The sequence below is a fragment of the Capricornis sumatraensis genome, chromosome 7, assembly GCF_032405125.1.
Source record: "Capricornis sumatraensis isolate serow.1 chromosome 7, serow.2, whole genome shotgun sequence".
NCBI lineage: Eukaryota > Metazoa > Chordata > Mammalia > Artiodactyla > Bovidae > Capricornis > Capricornis sumatraensis.
The window spans coordinates 2,820,741-2,833,236 of record NC_091075.1 but is presented as its reverse complement, the minus strand read 5'-3'; the positions used below and the strand labels follow the sequence as shown (position 1 = coordinate 2,833,236).

The 12,496-nt window shown below is 37.3% G+C and overlaps 1 pseudogene; it reads right to left on the bottom strand.

Annotated features, from left to right (window-relative positions):
- Positions 1–1,323: 1,323 nt before the first annotated feature.
- LOC138082226 (olfactory receptor 4P4-like) lies at positions 1,324–10,655 on the bottom strand (annotated as a pseudogene).
- Between the last annotated feature and the right edge of the window lie 1,841 nt (positions 10,656–12,496).

Sequence of the window (12,496 nt, the reverse complement as noted above, 5' to 3'; positions counted from 1 at the left end):
AGACTCTTGAGAGTCCCTTGGACTGCAGGGAGATCCAACCAGTCCATCCTAAAGGAAGTCAGTCCTGGGTGTTCATTGGAAGGACTGATTTGAGGCTGAAACTCGAATACTTTGGCCATCTGATGTGAAGAGCTGACTCATTGGAAAAGACCCTGATGCTGGGAAAGATTGAGGGCAGGCGGAAAAGGGGACAATAGAGGATGAGATAGTTGGATGGCATCACCGACTCAATGGACATGAGTTTGGGTAAACTCTGGGAGTTGTTGATGGACAGGGAAGCCTGGCATGCTGTGATTCATGGGGTCACAAAGAGTCTGACATGACTGAGCAACTGAACTGAGTGCATTTAAGTTTCTTGTAGTGATGAATAGTATTCCATTGTCTAGAAGTACCACAGTTTATCTATCCATCTACAGAAGGTCATCCTAGTTACCTACAAGATTTGACAATTAACAATAAAGTTGCTATTAATATCCATGTGCTACAAAAAATGCACTCATTTGTTTCTTTGTTTGATTTTAATTGGATATTATTTGTCTTTTGCTAGCTTTTCCCCCCTCATTGTAGTATGAAAGATCTTCGAGCACCAATCCAATCATGAGCCAATTACTTATCATTTTAGACAATTAAGGGTTTGTTAACACCTACAATTTTTTTATTAATCATTTCTGTAATTTTATGAGAAATGCTTTATATTCTGATCTATAGGTGGAAAATATTAATTGTGGTTTTAATCTTCCTGAATTACTGATTCTTAGTTTGTCTTTACTAGATTTTATTATTTTTTAATGTGAAGTCAAGTGACCATTTGGAAGCAAGTTAAAACTGAGTCTGCTATACTGATCTTTTGTGATATTACTGATTTCTGAATGCTAATAAAAGATATGCATGTGAATATTTTTTCACAAATCTATGGATATAATTTTATCTCATATTTCAACTTTTCTATTGCCATATAATATGAGCCACCATATGGTCTGGCCCAGAAGCCCAGAGTTTTTAAAATAAGCATACTTTAAAATATTTTTATCTTAATATTCAAGGATCAATATAGAATTGTCTTATTTGTTTTGAACCTTTTTTTTTTTTTTTCCCTTTCAGGTAACCATGTCTAAACCACCATAAAACTGCAAAAACTGATCAAACTTCCAGCTATTTTGGTATGCACAAATTTAGTACTGGTTTTGATTTTAAGTTTCTAAACTTCTGTTCTCAATAATTCCATTCAAATGATGATAGAATATAAAATCTATGAGATAATCTTTTTTTTTACATCAATCCCTTTTCTTTTATAAAAATTGCTTACATACAAGTTTCTTCACATTAATCATGTGCTTTCTTTGAAAATAACCTTTGACACCAAATTTTCCTCATAGCATTTTTCATCTCGGTATTTCTCAGTGTATAGATTAAAGGATTGAACACAGGGGCAATGATAGTGTAAAATAGTGCAAATACCTTATCCTCAGGGTAAGGTAAGAGGTCTAAGGTCTAAGGTAACCAAAGTTTGAAGGTACAAAAAATAAGATGACTACTGTAATATGAGACCCACAAGTAGAGAAGGCTTTGCATCTTCCCTCAGCTGAGTAATTTCTTAAGGTAAATAATATGATGACATAAGAAACTAATAAGACAGTAAAATTAAATAAGGAAACCATTCCTGAATTGGCAACCGGAAGGACACCAGTGATGTAGGTATCAGCACAAGCAATTTTAAACATAGGAAAGATATCACAAAAGTAGTGATCATTTTCATTAGAACCACGAAATGCAACTAGATTATCATTGATAACTGAGGAAAAAAATGGACAGCCCCACCAGGCCAAGTAGCCAAGACTAGAAGATTACATTTATCCTGTTCATGATAATCATATAGTGGAGAGGTTTACAAATGGCAATGTAGCAATCAAAAGCCATGGCAGTAAGAATGAAGACCTCAATACTGCCAAAAAAATGCATTGTAAAAATCTGTAACATGCAATTATCATAAGGAATGTTTTTTGTCCCCCCTAGTAGATCACCAATTAGTTTGGTTATAATACTAGAGGTATAGCAAATGTCTATGAATTATAAGTGACTGAGGAAATACTACATTGGTTGATTAAAAAGAGGACTGCCTAGAATGGACACAAGGATCAGAAGATTCCCTACCAACAGGATAACATAGCAGAATAAAAAGAGCACAAAGCAAAATGTTTGTATATTCTGGTCATAAGAAAGTCCCAAGAGGATGAATTCTGAGATGTTTCTCTGGTTTTCTATATATTTGAGTTTGTTATATATTATATACAAATGAATTAGGTATCTGAAAAAAAAATCAGAACAAACAAAACATAAATTTGGTGAAAATTAACAATATGAACACAAAATTATAGACTTTACTAAAAACTAGTTTGACATGAATGTAATATTATTCTCAACTTATTGAATTAACCTGCTTTATTTTTAATTGCTTTTTATTTTATAAATCTACTGTGGAAAATTTTTGTAATTGAAATAATTATTTTACTGAATTTTATTTTTTCAGTAATGATTTTAAATATTTAAATAATATTTTGAAAATCGAAACATATTTGACTATCAATTATATTATCTAGCTAACAAATATTTTTAATTGACCAAAGTAAAAAAGTGCTTTTCCACATATTTTAAATATGTATATATCTATATCAAATACATGAAATTGACCTTCCTTTTTCTAATATATTTGTCCAAATTCTCTGAATTATCTGGGACTGATTCATCAGGAAATGCAAATGTATTTAAGCATCCCGACCTAAACTGGAAAATTCTTACAGAGTGTGCTGTTTATGGCTTATTTGAGAAAATGTTGCAAATGAATCATGCTAAACCAGAGTGATTTCTATAATATTAGAAAGTTAAGAATGTTTGAGTACTACTCAGCATTAGAAAGAATGCATTTAATGATGGATATTGTGAAAAAAATAAGAAATCCATTTATCCTATTTATAATTCAAGTGAAAGGCAATTAAAAATATTACTGTCATTGAAATTTGTGATGGCAATCATTAAAGCATAGATGAAATAAACTGCACACATATTTTTGAATTTAGCATATGCCATGACTGTCACTAGAAACTGGGTATGTTTTATTTACAATCTAAAAAACTGGTGTAAATAAAAAGAAATAATACAGATGACAACTTTAGACAAACTTTGTGGTCAGATACACATGGTGGTATTTGAGGCATTGATATTAATAAATTAATTACTTCATAGTTATACATGTTATGTAACTAACACATACTGTTAAAGTCATTAAACTGAGCAAATAAAGGCTAGAGACAATTCACCATGAGTGTCTCACCCATTGATGATGAATCAGCTGTCCTAAGTAGGTTTGCAAAAGCTAGTACACCTACCTTAGTCTGCATCTGATGTTACAAACAAATCTGTGCCCCAGATGTCTACAAAGAATCCTTTCATAGCAAGGATATATTGAAACCATCAACTCTACTTGGAGAAGGAATTCATAGAGCCTAGACTCCATCTTAGCCCTATTCTTGCTGATCAATCTTGGCCACCTTGCCAATGAACTCTGGACTCTGTGCTTAGTGCCTATGGAAACTACAATAGAAGGATAAGACCCTCTCTGGTCAGGGGAATCTTGAAGATCACATCCAGGTTACTCATTGCCTAAGAGAAAACATACTCTAATCACCCTTGCCTCCGGAGAGGTTATAAATTATTTATGTATCTGTTGGAGTGTAATCTCAGGCTTATTAATTATTAACTGTTTGAACACCTAACACTTGATAAGACTTGAATAATGGGGTTATTGTGATTGTATGTACCCTTCCTTTGTTTTATGTAAGTCCCAAGGAAATTGAGGTGGTGGGTTCGGATATGTACACATGGGGTATAAAAGATTTTCACTAATGCTGGCCAGAGTCCTTGGCCAAGAGGAGACTCTGCCCTGGGCCTACTGGTGTATTAAACTGCACTCCACTATCTGCATTGTCCTTTTGAGTGAGTTTGTTTCCCAGAAAGCGTGGCTATAACATGGTCACTGTCAAAATCAATACCTATGTGTTTTACAGTCTTGGAAACTCTTATACATGCCATAGAATTAACAGGTAGACATTTAAAATATCTGTAATGTGGAACATCAACTCTATTTTAAACTATTCAAAAGTCTAAATTTTCAAAGGAGACATTTTCAGTTTGTTCCTACTTTAAGGGTAATTATCAACCACAGAATGTTTTCCAGTTAAACTTAATTAATGATAATTGAAAAATTTTATGTGGGATAGGATTCTATCTATCTTCAACTTATTGTTACTTAACTGATAAGAGGAAATAATTTTGATTTCCAGATATATTCATTTAGCTAAAACTATTTACTTAAAAAAAGCATTATATAAGTAGACTTTGAACAGTTTTAAAGATAGAATTCACTTCACTAATCTAAATCTCTGATTTTAAATAGAAGAGACTCAGGTCAAGAGAATTTGGGGACTTCCCTGGTGGTCCAGTGGTTAAGAATCTGTCTTCCAATGCAGGAGATGGGTTCATTCCTTGGTAAGGGAACCTAATGCTGCATAGCAACTAAGGCTTCCCACAGCTGCTACTGAACCTGCACACCATAGTGAGAGATACTTGTGTGCCTCAATGAAAAGATCCTGAATGCTGCAGCAAAGTTTACACTGACACAAATAAGATCTGATGTGGCCAAATAAAAAGATAGAAATAAAAATCAACTCTCATACTTTAAACAAACAAACAACAACAACAACAACAACAACAAAACAGAATCTAACTAACTTCTCAGTGTTGAAGAATAATATAATTACATAAGGAACAAATAAGAGAACAAAGGTAGATAAGGGGAAGCCATTCCTGAAGAAACAACCACTATGAATGTTCAGAGACAAATGTTCTGATTATTCCTCATCCGGGGCTTCATGTCATGCTTGAGAGCTGAGAGAAATGCAGGAAAACAGTGAAAGCACTCTTTTGAATTCTCATCTGAGTAGACAAAAACATGCATGGTGATGAGTTATTAGACACCAATTTGTTTTCTGAATATTTACATGTGTAAAGAGAATGGGATAGTTAATGCAAACATGTATTCCATATACATTATTTTTTAAACTGGAAATTTTTCCTGTAGTTATGTATGGGTGTGAGAGTTGACCCACAAAGAAGGCTGAGCACTGAAGAATTGATGCTTCTGAACTGTGATACTAGAGAAGACTTTTGAGAGTCCTTTGGATTGCAGGCGATCCAACCAGTCTATCCTAAAGGAAATCAGTACTGAATATTCATTGGAAGGACTGATATTGAAGCTGAGATTCCAATACTTTGGCCACCTCACGTGAAGAGCTGACTCCTTGGAAAAAAACCCTGATGCTGGGAAAGACTGAAGGCAGGAGGAGAAAGGGACAACAGAGAATGAGATGGTTGGATGTCATCACCGACTCTATGGACATGAGTTTGAGTAAGCTCCAGGAGCTGGTGATGGACAGGGAGGCCTGGCATGCTGCAGTCCATGGAGTTGCAGTTAGACTCTACTGAGTGATTGAATTAACTAACTAACTAATCTGATCTTACTATTAATTGAGGGGAAAAGGGAAAGGGAAAGCTCAGATGAGGAGAATTATTGTCATATAAACTGTGTCCTGACCACAGAGATATTAAGGAAAACTCCCAAGTAGAAATTTGTCAAAATGGATGAAATAAAGAGTATTCGGCAATCTCTGAATACACACAGCAGTGGTGACAGGGAAAGAGGCAGTGATGTTAAGGAATGGCTATAAACAAACAAACACAAAAACTGACCGGTGTCACCCTTGAGCTAACTGCTTACTCCTTTTAAACCTCATCTTATTCATCTTATACCTATGATATCATGCCAGAATTCAGATTTCTAATGAGGAGTGCATGAGGTGATTTGAAATAAACCAGTGACAATGTGATATTTAAAACAGATTTTCCTTTTACAGTCTTTCCTCTTTGTGTGATTGGTTTAGAAACACAGAATTGTCATGTACATTTATGCAAAGTCGAATGGAAAAATAAAGACAAAAATGAAAAAATTCACAACATGCATGTGACAACTATGATGAGGTAAACTTTAATTTTAGCTCTATGTTAGTGAAAACATTTAAGCTAGTTTAATAAGATTGTTTCTCATAAGGAATATTTAATTCTACTCACTAACCTAATTTTTTGGACTATAAAAATATTGTCATCAATTTACTTTACTCTTAGGTAGTATTGAATAAAAATTCTAGTGTCCTTTCTGTTACATAATTAGCATAAGGGTAAGAAGTGGGAAATAGATGGAGAAACAGTGGAAACAGTTTTCAGACTTTATTTTGGGGGCTCCAAAATCGCTGCAGATGATGACTGCAGCCATGAAATTAAAAGACACTACTTGGAAGGAAAGTTATAATGGACTTAGATAGCATATTCAAAAGCAGAGACATTACTTTGCCAACAAAGGTTTGTCTAGTCAAGGCTATGGTTTTTCCAGTGTTCATGTATGGATGTGAGAGTTGGAGTATAAAGAAAGCTGAGAGCTGAAGTATTGATGCTTTTGAACTGCGGTTTAGGAGAAGACTCTTGAGAATCCCTTGGACTGCAAGGAGATCCAACCAGTCCATACTAAAGGAGATTAGCCCTGGGATTTCTTTGGAAGGAATGATGCTAAAGCTGAAACTCCAGTACTTTGGCCACCTCATGCAAAGATTTGACTCATTGGAAAAGACTCTGATGCTGGGAGGGATTGGGGGCAGGAGGAAAAGGGGATGTCAGAGGATAAGATGGCTGGCTGGCATCACCGACTCGATGGACATGAGTTTGAGTGAACTCCAGGATTTGGTGATAGACAGGGAGTCCTTGCATGCTGCGATTCATGGGGTTGCAAAGAGTCAGACATGACTGAGCGACTGAACTAAACTGAACCGAGGAAGTTCTTAAACTTAAAACTTCCACTGCATACTCAAATTTTTCTTTAATGCATCAAAATGTAGCATGGTATAAACTTACCTTAGTTGATTCAGGTCAGACTAGTCTACTGTGAGATGCCAGATTTTGAAATTTTCACTACTGTAGATATTGAAGCATAATCTAGTATATGTCTTAATGGTAATATGAAGGAATGCATATAAACATAGAAATAGTGCAAAATGATATTCACTGCCAATTATTAGAAAATGTTTTAACTATGTATTATTTTAGTAAGAACCTTGTTTACATGTAATGCACCATTAAAATTAAGGCATCATAAATCATTTTATAGTAAACAAATTATCATATACTGCAAAAGAAATTACAGGCTTTAGAATGAAATTATATAGAACAAATACAAAGAAGATATAATTAGCCTAGCACATGTTTGATGGGGCTCAGGTAGTTAAGAATCCACCTGCAATGTGGGAGACCCGGGTTTGACCCCTAGGTCAGAAAGATACCTTGGAGAAGGGATGAAAACCCATTTCAGTATTCTTGCCTGGAGAATTCAATGGACAGAGGAGTCTGGCAGGCTATAGTCCTTGAGTTCACAAAGGGTCAGACAAGACTGAATGACTAACACTTGGACACTTTCCAAAATCCAGGTGCTATGAGTAATAAATTGCCAAAAGTTCTGAGTGGCTATCAGGTTTGTTTTAGTTTGATCAACAATTTTACTGTAGATGCCTACTTGGTCAATCCATCCTTAGGATCAAAAACTGCAATAAACTGTGATAAATTACATTTCATAAATAAATTATAAACTAATAATTCAGACACATCCAAATTAATTCTCTGCAAATATTTTGGAAATTTCAATACATCTCAAAAACTCTACAGGCTTGTAAGGGAAATGAACTGTTAGAACTACCGCGTACATCTTTATGCCCCCAGGAAAGCAGGCTAGGAAGTTCAAATGCCAATTGAACATCTCAATACTAATTCACTAAAAATAAACAAAAAAGTATGTTTAAATCCCTTCAAAAGCTAACACAGGTATTTAGGCCTTATTCATTGCATGCTTATGCCTGAAAAAATTTTGGTTCAAAAGAACAGATTATAAATGAAACTAACAACCATAAATTAACAGGTCCTTGAGAGCTCTAACTGATTATATCCCCAAAGGCATCTTCTAAACAGACCCAAGTCAAATGTTGTTGAGTCACTGTCCTTGGCAATGTCCTTGCTTCCAATGGGAGGAGGACTTTCCATACTTTATCTTGATTCAGACATTTTTTCCCAGGGGTCCTAAAAAGGCTACAGGCAAAACAGTTCAGGAAAACCTGACTGCTCTGCTCTTCCAGCTTTCTGAAGATTAGGAAGAAAACTGATATAGCATGTAATAGTACTAGGCTGGCTTTCAGGAAAATCTGAGCTGAGGTAGGGCAGAGAACCAATTACAGGAATTTTACATTCTAAGTATGGACCATTATCAAGATCCTAGCTGTGCAGAGTAGATAAATAAATACAATTGATGACCTTCAATATCATAACTGGTGCAAAATTATTTGTTTCAAGTGACCAATTTTGCCAGAATAGATTATTTGGGAATGGAAGATGAAAAAATAAAAGAGAAAAGCATAAACAGTCTCTTTCTAAAAAAAAAGAAAAAAGAAAAATTAGAGGAAGGAAATACTCAATATACAGCAAAACATGTATCCTGTTTCCTCTTCAGTTTTTTGTTTGTTTGTTTGTTTTTTCCCCTTGAAACGGAATATTTATAGGTTGTTTATTCAGTCTCATCCTCACACACTAAAGTTTGATTAGTCTCCCTCTGAAACAAACGCATAAGTATATACTTTTTCAGGCATTTAAAACTTAAGAAAATTGCAGTTTATAGTATCAGACTTGATACAATACTGCTAAGACCAAACTATTTAGCAAATTAATAATAGTAAAATAATTTATTGAGAGATTATTGGGTAGTTCATGTTCACTATTTTATTTAATATGAATGAGTGAGTAAAAGTCACTCAGCTGTGTCTAATTCTTTGCAACCCCATGGACTCTATAGTCCATAGAATTCTCCAGGCCAGAATTCTGGAGTGGGTGCCTTTCCCTTCTCCAGGGGATCTTCCTGACCCAGGGATCGAACCCAGGTCTCACACATTGCAGGAGGATTCTTTACCAATTGATCCACAAGGGAAGCCCTTTAATATGCATAAGAATGGATATTTTGACCTAAGTACTGTTAACTCTGCACTTCCCAGATGATGGCTCAGTGGCTTTTTTTGTTTGTTTGTTTTGTTTTTCCACAATGCCAATTCCATTATTTTATTCCTTCACACCACAAACATTTAACTCCCTTTCTGCAACCTGAATTTACAGAAGCACATTGCAAAGGAAAAACAGGCATTTTTTAATCCTCCAAAATGCATGTATGAAATATAACACAAACCCTAGTATTAATACACAAACAGGCTTAGCTGAAGCTTTATGGAAATTTCTTAAAATTAGCATGACAGTTTAAATATTTATGCCTCTAAAGGTTTGCACAATCTCTCACATGCTAGTAAAGTAATACTTATAATTCTCCAAGCCAGGCTTCAGCAATACATGAACCATGCAGTTCCAGATGTTCAAGCTGGTTTTAGAAAAGGCAGAGGAACCAGAGATCAAACTGCCAACATCTGCTGGATCATCATGAAAGCAAGAGAGTTCCAGGAAAAAAAAAAAAAAAAAACACACATCTGTTTCTGTTTTACTGACTATGCCAAAGCCTTTGATTGTATGGATCAGAATAAAGTGTGGAAAATTCTGAAGGAGATGTGAATGCCAGACCACCTGACCTGCCCCTTGAGAAATCTGTATGCAGGCCAAGAAGCAACAGTTAGAACTGGACATGGAACAACAGACTGGTTCCAAATAGGAAAAGCAGTATGTCAAGGCTGTATATTGTCACCCTGCTTATTTAACTTCTATGCAGAATACATCATGACAAACTCTGGGCTGGAGGAAGCACAAGCTGGAATCAAGATTGCTGGGAGAAATATCAATAACTTCAGATATGCAGATGACACCACCCTTATGGCAGAAAGTGAAGAAAAACTAAAGAGCGTCTTGATGAAAGTGAAAGAGGAGACTGGAATAGTTGGCTTAAAGCTCAACATTCAGAAAACTAAGATCATGGCATCTGGTCCCAGTACTTCATGGCAAATAAATGGGGAAACAGTGGAAGCAGTGGCTGACTTTGTTTTTCTGGGCTCCAAATCACTGCAGGTGGTGATTGCAGCCATAAAATTAAAAGATGCTTACTCCTTGGAAGGAAAGTTATGACCAACCTAAACAGCTTATTAAAGAGCAGAGATATTACTTTGCCAACAAAGGTCTGTCTAGTCAAGGCTATGGTTTTTCCAGTCCTGGTCCTTGCCCATGACCGCTGGCCTCAGAGACAGTCTCAGGGCAGATGGTGCTGCCTGCGTGCAAGAATCCCCAGTGCATGACTCAAATGACCCTGGCGCACACACTCGCCCCCCTGGGCACCCCGTGGCTCAGGATGGCCCCTCATGCCCACCCCCTCCATGCAGTCAGACCTTCCCCTTGCTTCACCTTGGGCCTCAGCCCCACATCAGACAAGCCCTGGGGCCCCCAGGCCCTGACCTGCGGGTTATGGCTGCCTCGAATTGTCTTTCCAGGGGCTCATCTTGAAAAAGAAGGATGGTGCCAGTTAGTGGCATCCGTGGCAGCCACGGCCTCCACAAGTGATGACTCAGCTCTCAGAATGCAGGCCACCCTGGGGTCGCCCTCACCCCTACTCCCCTCTGCACAGACCCCAGCCACACGACCATGAAAGGCTTGCCTTGGGCCTGGGGCTCGGCCCCTCCCATCAAGCCACGTCAACAGCCCCCTCCTTGACATTGCCAGATCTTCTTGGAGTGCCTCCTGCTTGCTTCCCCCTGCCCCCCCCCCAAAAAAAAAAAAAACAACTATGGATGTAAGAGTTGGACTATAAGAAAGGTGAGCACTGAAAAATTGATGCTTTTGAATTGTGATGTTGGAGAAGACTCTTGAGAGTCCCTTGGACTGCAAGGAGATCCAACGAGTCCATCCTAAAGGAGATTAGTCTTGAGTGTTCATTGGAAGGACTGATGCTGAAGCTGAAACTCCAGTACTTTGGCTGTCTGATGTGAAGAGCTGACTCACTTGAAAAGATGCTGATGCTCTGATGCGAACAGCAGATGCATTTGAAAAGACGCTGATGCTGGGAAAGATTGAGGGCAGGAGGAGAAGGGGACGACAGAGGATGAGATGGTTGGATGGCATCACCAACTCAATGGAACTGGGTTTGGGTGGACTCCAGAGTTGGTGATGGACAGGGAGGCCTGGCGTGCTGCAGTTCATGGGGTCGCAAAGAGTCAGACATGACTGAGTGACTGAACTGACTGAACTGTCTATACATAGTTATTTCAGAAGCAGTTAAGACATTTAATTAATTGTTGGATTAAAAAAAATCTTCAACAAAAAAGCTCTAACAATTGTGTGAAATTTAAGTTACTTACACTTAAACATTTAGGGTCATGATTCACAAAACTTAGAGCATATCATGATTTATTTATGAGTTTTGGAGAGAAGGTAAGTAGTATAAAGAATATTTCCCAGGTGAAATCTAGAATGAATGACTTTTAGAAGAATATCTGTAATATGCTTACCTGAAATTAGAGAAAAAGTAACAAAACAAAAACTGTAATACAGGAGATGCAGAAGTCAGGAGTTCGAACCCTGGGATGGGAAGATGCCCTGGAGGAAAAAATGAAAATCCACTCCAGTATTCTTGCCTGGGCAAATCCCATGGATGGAGTGAAGGAGGAAATAGACAGAACAGCTCCATCTTGAAAGCAGGACTCCATCTTGGGCCAGACTGTGGACTTTGGGCTGGATGCCCAGTATCTATGGAAAAGACATACCAACTGTAAAACAAGACCCCACCTCCCAACCCACCCCAATTGAAGAGCCCCAGGGCTCATACGTAGACTCTCCAATGCCTAAAAGAATGTCCTAATTATCTGTGTTACTGCATAAAATCATACATTCTATTATGCTTATTGGGATATGACCACAGGCCTATTGATAATTGTCCACTGTTAACTACCTAGGCTTAAGGCATATGAATCACACGTTAACTTTGTTTGTATCTTTCTTTTCATTTGTTCAGACTAGTTTCACGGAATTTGGGGGAGGTGGGTTTGGGCATGTACACTTAGGGTATATAAGGTTTTCACAAAACCTGGTTGGGGTCCTTGGCTAAGAGAAAACTCTGCCCTGGGCCCGCTGGTGTAATAAACTACACTCCACTATCTGCACTGTCCTTCTGAGTGAGTCTTTTTCCCAGACACCATGAAGAAGGAGCCTAAAAGGCTACAGTATATGGGGTCAAGAAGAGTCAGACACGACTGAGCACTCATACAGCACATGCTATTACCTCTATTATGCATATGAGACATCATAGTTTTTAGAGGTTAAATAACAAACTCAACAACCAGGATGCAACAGAATAAAGACCATGGGTATTTGTAAAGTT